The sequence below is a fragment of the Symphalangus syndactylus genome, chromosome 3, assembly GCF_028878055.3.
Source record: "Symphalangus syndactylus isolate Jambi chromosome 3, NHGRI_mSymSyn1-v2.1_pri, whole genome shotgun sequence".
NCBI classification, from domain to species: domain Eukaryota; kingdom Metazoa; phylum Chordata; class Mammalia; order Primates; family Hylobatidae; genus Symphalangus; species Symphalangus syndactylus.
The window spans coordinates 134,143,878-134,149,978 of NC_072425.2; the positions used below are offsets into that span (position 1 = coordinate 134,143,878).

The following is a 6,101-nucleotide window of genomic DNA, read 5'->3' on the forward strand; positions in this document are numbered from 1 at the left end:
AGTAGAGACGGAGTTTCTCCGTGTTGGTCAGGCTGGCCTCAAACTCCTGACCTCAGGTGATGCGCCCACCTCAGCCTCCCAAAGTGCTGGGATTACAGGTGTCAGCCCACCACGCCTGGCCTACTGTAGCATTTTTAAGTGGAACTTGCACTTCATGTATGGCTGTCAGTCTAACTAGACCGCAATCCCCAGAGTCAGGAACCATATCTGTTTAGTTCATAACTCTATATCCAGCACGTAACACTGCGCCTGAAAAAAAAATTATATAAATGTAAAAGTTTTATGGAGAATACAAAAGATCACTGAAAAACCTAAAAGAAGACATATGCCATGTACGTCAATGAACCTAATATTGAAAAAGACCTGTCTCAAAAAAAAAAAAAAAAAAAGGGCCGGGCGCGGTGGCTCACATCTGTAATCCCAGCACTTTGGGAGGCCAAGAGAGGCGGATCACCGAGGTCGGGAGATCGAGACCACTCTGGCTAACACGGTGAAACCCCGTCTCTACTAAAAATACAAAAAATTAGCCGGGCGTGGTGGCGGGCGCCTGTAGTCCCAGCTACTCGGAGAGGCCGAGGCAGGAGAATGGCGTGAACCCGGGAGGCGGAGCTTGCAGTGAGCTGAGATCGTGCCACTGCACTCCAGCCTGGGCAACAGTGTGAGACTCCATCTCAAAAAATAAAAATAAAAATAAAAAAGACCCTTAAGCTGCATAAAAGCTAAAAATAATTTCCCTGGCTGGGCGAGGTGGCTCAAACCTGTAATCCCAGCACATTGGGAGCCTGAGGCAGGTGGATCACCTGAGGTCAGGAGTTAGAGACCAGCCTCACCCATATGGTGAAACCCCATCTCTACTAAAAACTAAAAAATTAGCTGGGCATGGTGGCACGTACCTGTAATCCCAGCTACTCGGGAGGCTGAGACAGGAGAATAGCTTTAACTCAGGAGGCAGAGGTAGTGGTGAGCCAAGATGGCGCCATTGCACTCCAGCCTGGGTGACAGAGGGAGACTCTGTCTCAAAATAATAATAATTTCCCCAAAAAGGTAGTTGAATATCTTTCTGTCCCCAAGACAGGTTGGAAGCTTTATTTTTTCTCTGCCATTATTTATTAGATCCTTTCTAACAGGTCTAGGTAAAATAAAGCCTTTTTTTTTTTTTTTTTTTTGAGACAGAGTCTTGCTCTGTCACCCAGGCTGGAGTGCAGGCCTCTTAAAAAGTGTCTGGGCCGGGCATGGTGGCTCACGCCTGTAATCTCGGCACTTTGGGAGGCCGAGGCAGATGGATCACAAGGTCAGGAGTTCAAAACCAGCCTGGCCAATATTGTGAAACCCCATCTTTACTAAAAATACAAAAATTAGCCGGGCATGGGGGCAGGTGCCTATAATTCCAGCTACTTGGGAGGCTGAGGCAGATAATCACTTGAACCCAGGAGGCGGAGGTTGTAGTGAGTTGAGATTGCGCCACTGCACTCCAGCCTGGGTGACAGAGTGAGACTGCGTCTCAAGAAACAACAGCAACGACAACAAAACTTGTCTGCCCGCTCTTGCCAGTTGTATTCAACACGGTCCTGGAGGTTCTAGAAAGGTCAATTAGGCAAGAAAAATAGATAAAGTTGGCCGGGTGCAGGGGCTCTTGACTATAATCCCAGCACTTCGGGAGGCCAAGGCAGACGGATAGCTTGAGCCCAGGAGTTTAAGACCAGCCTGAGCAACATGGCAAAACCCTGTCTCCACCAAAAATACAAAAAATCAGCCAGGCGTGGTGGCATGTGCCTGTTGTCCCAGCTACTTGGGAAACTGAGGTGGGAGGATCCCTTGAGCCCAGGAAGCAGAGGTGGCAGTGAGCCACCTCTCAAAAAAAAAAAAGCATTCAAATTGGGAACTAAAAAATAAAACTATCTCTATTTGTATATGACATGATCTTTCTATTATTATTGAAGTCCATTTTCTTGAATGTTGTATAAAAAAAGTATAAGTAGAACCACAAGTACATAAGCATTGTCATATGTCTTTACCCCACTATCTAGTTCTTTATATTAATTTTACTATTTAAACAATAGAAAATCGGTGGCAGGCCGGGCGTGGTGGCAGATGCCTGTAGTCGCAGCTACTCGGGAGGCTGAGGCATGAGAATTGCTTGAATCCGGGAGGCGGAGGTTGCAGTAAGCTGAGATCGTGCCACTGCACTCCAGCCTGGGTGACAGAGCAAGACTGTCTCAAAAAAAAAAAAAAAAAAAGAAAAGAAAAGAAAGAGAGAGAGAGAGAGAGGGAGGGAGGGAGGGAAATAGGTGTCAATTTAGGGATCAGGAAAGAAATAAAACAAAAAACCTTATTTTGAGACACCATCTCTCTCTGTCACCCAGGCTAGAGTGCAGTGGCACGAACATGACTCACTGTAACCTCAACCACCTGGGTTCAATCAATTCTCCTGCCTCAGCCTCCTGAATAGCTGGGATCACAGGTGCATACTACCACACTTGGCTAGTGTGTGTGTGTGTGTGTGTGTGTGTGTGTGTGTGTAGAGACAGAGTCTCACTTTGTTGCCCAGGCTGGTCTAGAACTCCTTGGCTCAAGCAGTTATCCTGCCCCAGCCTCCCAAAGTGCTGGGATTACAAGTGTGGGTCACCATGCCCAGCCCAAAAATCTTTTCTATCATATTTATTCTTCTACACTGTATAGCTGTGTTCACAGAAATGGCTTCTTTTACTTCTTCACTGCACAGGAATTCCATTGTATATAAATTTGAAACTGCTCAACAGCTGAGAGAGACTGCAAACAATAGGTCCATACCCTAGTGCATTGTTATACAATTCAAACAATGGTGCAGCTATGAGCTTGTAATTTTTAGAGATTGCAAACACGGCTTTTTCTTGAAGGTGAGCCAGAAACAACCTTTTATGTTCCTTAGGCTTTGTAATATATGCAAGAATATATGGATATTTGGTCTCCACCAGTTACCAATGCAGTGTGACCCAGTCTTGCATCTTTCAGAACTCCATCTTGATGACCCAGTATCATCCCAGTCATTAAGCATTTTAGTCGTTCAACTTCACCTTCTCCTGGGTTAAGTTCACCATCAGGTAATATATATATATATATATATTTTTTTTTTTTTTTTTTTTGAGAAGGAGTCTCGCTCTGTCACCCAGGGGGTGCAGTGGTGCAATCTCCACCACTGCAACCTCTGCCTCCCAGGCTCAAGCGATTCTGCTGCCTCAGCCTCCAGAGTAGCTGGAATTATAGGAACATGCCACCACGCCCGGCTAATTTTGTATTTTTACTAGAGATGGGATTTCACCATGTTGGCCAGGCTGGTCTCGAACTCTTGACCTCAAGCTATCCACCTGCCCCGGCCTCCCAAAGTGCTGGGATTACAGATGTGAGCCACGGTGCCTGGCCTACCACCAGGGCCTTCACTAACCTGGCCTTCACCTACCACCTGGCCTTCACCAACTTGAAGAAAGTTGCTCCCAGCGGTAGCAGTAATACATAGAGTAGCCACACCAGTGCTTGTAAACAATCAGAATCCCCTTCTATGTTACTCCTCATTCCAATTTTATCCAATTCTTCCCTCATTTGCTGAAATCTGGATGAGACAGAGCTGTCTTTCTCATAGAGGGGCTCTTTTGTACCGAAAGTATAATTGATGGCTAGGCACAGTGGCACACGCCTCTAATCCCAGCACTTTGGGAGGCAGAGGTGGGGAGGCCACTTGAGGTCAGGAGTTTAAGACCAGCCTGGTCAACATGGCGAAACCCCATCTGTACTAAAATACAAAAATTAGCCGGGTGTGGTGGCACACACCTGTAGTTCCAGCTAGGTGGAAGGCTGAGGCAGGATGATCACTTGAACCTGGGAGGTGGAGGTTGCAGTGAGCTGAAATTGTGCCACTGCATTCCAGCCTGGGCAACAGAGCAAGACTTTGTCTCAAAAAAAAAAAAAAGTGTAATTGATAATAGGATACAATTTGATGGTGTGCTCCAGGGTGAGGGGCTTGGTCTGCTGGATATACTTGTTGCTGAACTGATTGGGCTCTCCCTCTGTGGTCAGCTAGTCTGCGAGTGATTAGGTGGTAGGTACCACAGACATGCTGGTGAGCTCCAGGGCTGGTGATGAGCAGAAAATGGAAGGCAGGGGAGACTTTCTTCGTGCAGGCAGCAGTTTTCTGCAACCCACTCAGCCACAGCCATTGCACGTCCTTAACCTGTGTGATCTGATATGTGAAAAACCCTAAGGAATACACTAAAAAAACCACTTGAACTAATAAGTAAGTTCAGCAAAGTTGTAAGCTGTAAGACCAATATAACAAAAATTAATTATATTTTTATATACAAGCAATGAAAATTTCTATATGCAAACAATGAAAATTCTGAGAATGAAATTAAGAAAACAAGTCCAGCTGGGTACAATGGCTCACGCCTGTAATCCCAGCACTTTGGGAGGCTGAGGCGGGAGGATCATGAGGTCAAGAGATCGAGACTATCCTGGCCAACATGGTGAAACCTCGTCTCTACCAAAAATAAGAAAATTAGCTGGGCGTGGTGATGGGTGCCTGTAATCCCAGCTACTCGGGAGGCTGAGGTGGGAGAATCACTTGAACCCGGGAGGTGGAGGTTACAGTGAGATCACACCATTGCACTCCAGCCTGGACAATAAGAGCGAGATTCTCTCAAAAAAATTGTACACTGAACAGAACAAACCATTGTTAAATAAAGAAGATCTAAATAAATGGAAAAACACCCTGTGTTCATGGTTGAAAGACATAATATTAATACGGCAGTACTCCTCAAATTGATCTACAAATTCAATGCAATCCCTAGCAAAATTCTAATTGGCTTTTTTTGCAGAAATTGACCAGTTGATCCTAAAAATCATATGAAAACCTAAAGGACCCACACTAGCTCAAACAATCTTTAAAAAAGAAACAAACAAACAAAAAATAGGCCAGGCACAGTGGCTCACGCCTGTAATCCCAGCACTTTGGGAGGCCGAGGCAGGTGGATCACCTGAGGTCAGGAGTTCGAGACTAGCCTGGCCAACCTGGTGAAACTCTGTCTCTAGTAAACAAAAAATTAGCTCGGTGTGGTGGTAGATGCCTGTTATCCCAGCTACTCAGGAGCCTGAGGCAGGAGAATCACTTGAACCCGGGAGGTGGAGGTTGCAGTGAGCCAAGATCACAGTATTGCATTGCAGTCTGGGCAACAAGAGCGAAACTCCATCTAAAAAAAAAAAAAAAAGTGAAACAAAGATTAAAAAAACAAGAAGGACAAAGGCCAGGTGTGGTGGCTTACTCCTATAATCCTAGCATTTTGGGAGGCCAAGGCGGAGGATTGCTTGAGGCCAGGAGTTTGAGACCAACCTGGACAACAAAGTAAGATTATCTCTAACAAAAAAATTTAAAAGGCCAGGCGTGGTGGCTCATGCCTGTAATCCCAGCACTTTGGGAGGCCGAGGTGGGTGAATCACCTGAGATCAAGAGTTCAAAACCAGCCCAGGCAACACGGTGCAACCCTGTCTCTACTAAAATACAAAAAAGTATCTGGGCATGGCGGTGTGTGCCTGTAATCCCAGCTACTTGGGAGGCTAAGGCAGGAGAATTGCTCGAATCTGGGAGGCAGAGGTTGCAGTGAGCCGAGGTCGTGCCATTGCACTCCAGCCTGGGCAACAGAGCAAGATTCCGTCTCCAAAAAAATAATAATAAGTAAAAAAAATAAAGAAAAGATTACCGATGCTGGGGGCTGGGTGCAGTGGCTCATGCCTGCGATCCCAGCACTTTGGGAGGCCGAGGCAGGCGGATCACCTAAGGTCAGGAGTTGGAGACCAGCCTGGCCACCATGGTGAAACCCTGTCTCTACTAAAAATGCAAAAATTAGCCGGGCGTGGTGGTGCACACCTGTAATCCCAGCTACTCGGGAGGCTGAGGCAGGAGAATCGCCTGAACTCTGGAGGCGGAGGTTGCAGTGAGCTGAGATTGTGCCGCTGCACTCCAGCCTGGGTGACAGAGTGAGACTCTGTCTACTCCCCCAAAAAAAAAGAAAAGAAAAGAGAAAAGAAATCAATACTGATGCTATAATGTGGCCGAACCTTAAAAATGTTACTGT

At 46.2% G+C, this 6,101-nt stretch overlaps 1 pseudogene; it reads right to left on the reverse strand.

Annotated features, from left to right (window-relative positions):
* Positions 1-2,711: 2,711 nt before the first annotated feature.
* LOC129478577 (cleavage and polyadenylation specificity factor subunit 5-like) lies at positions 2,712-4,190 on the reverse strand (annotated as a pseudogene).
* Positions 4,191-6,101: the final 1,911 nt, after the last annotated feature.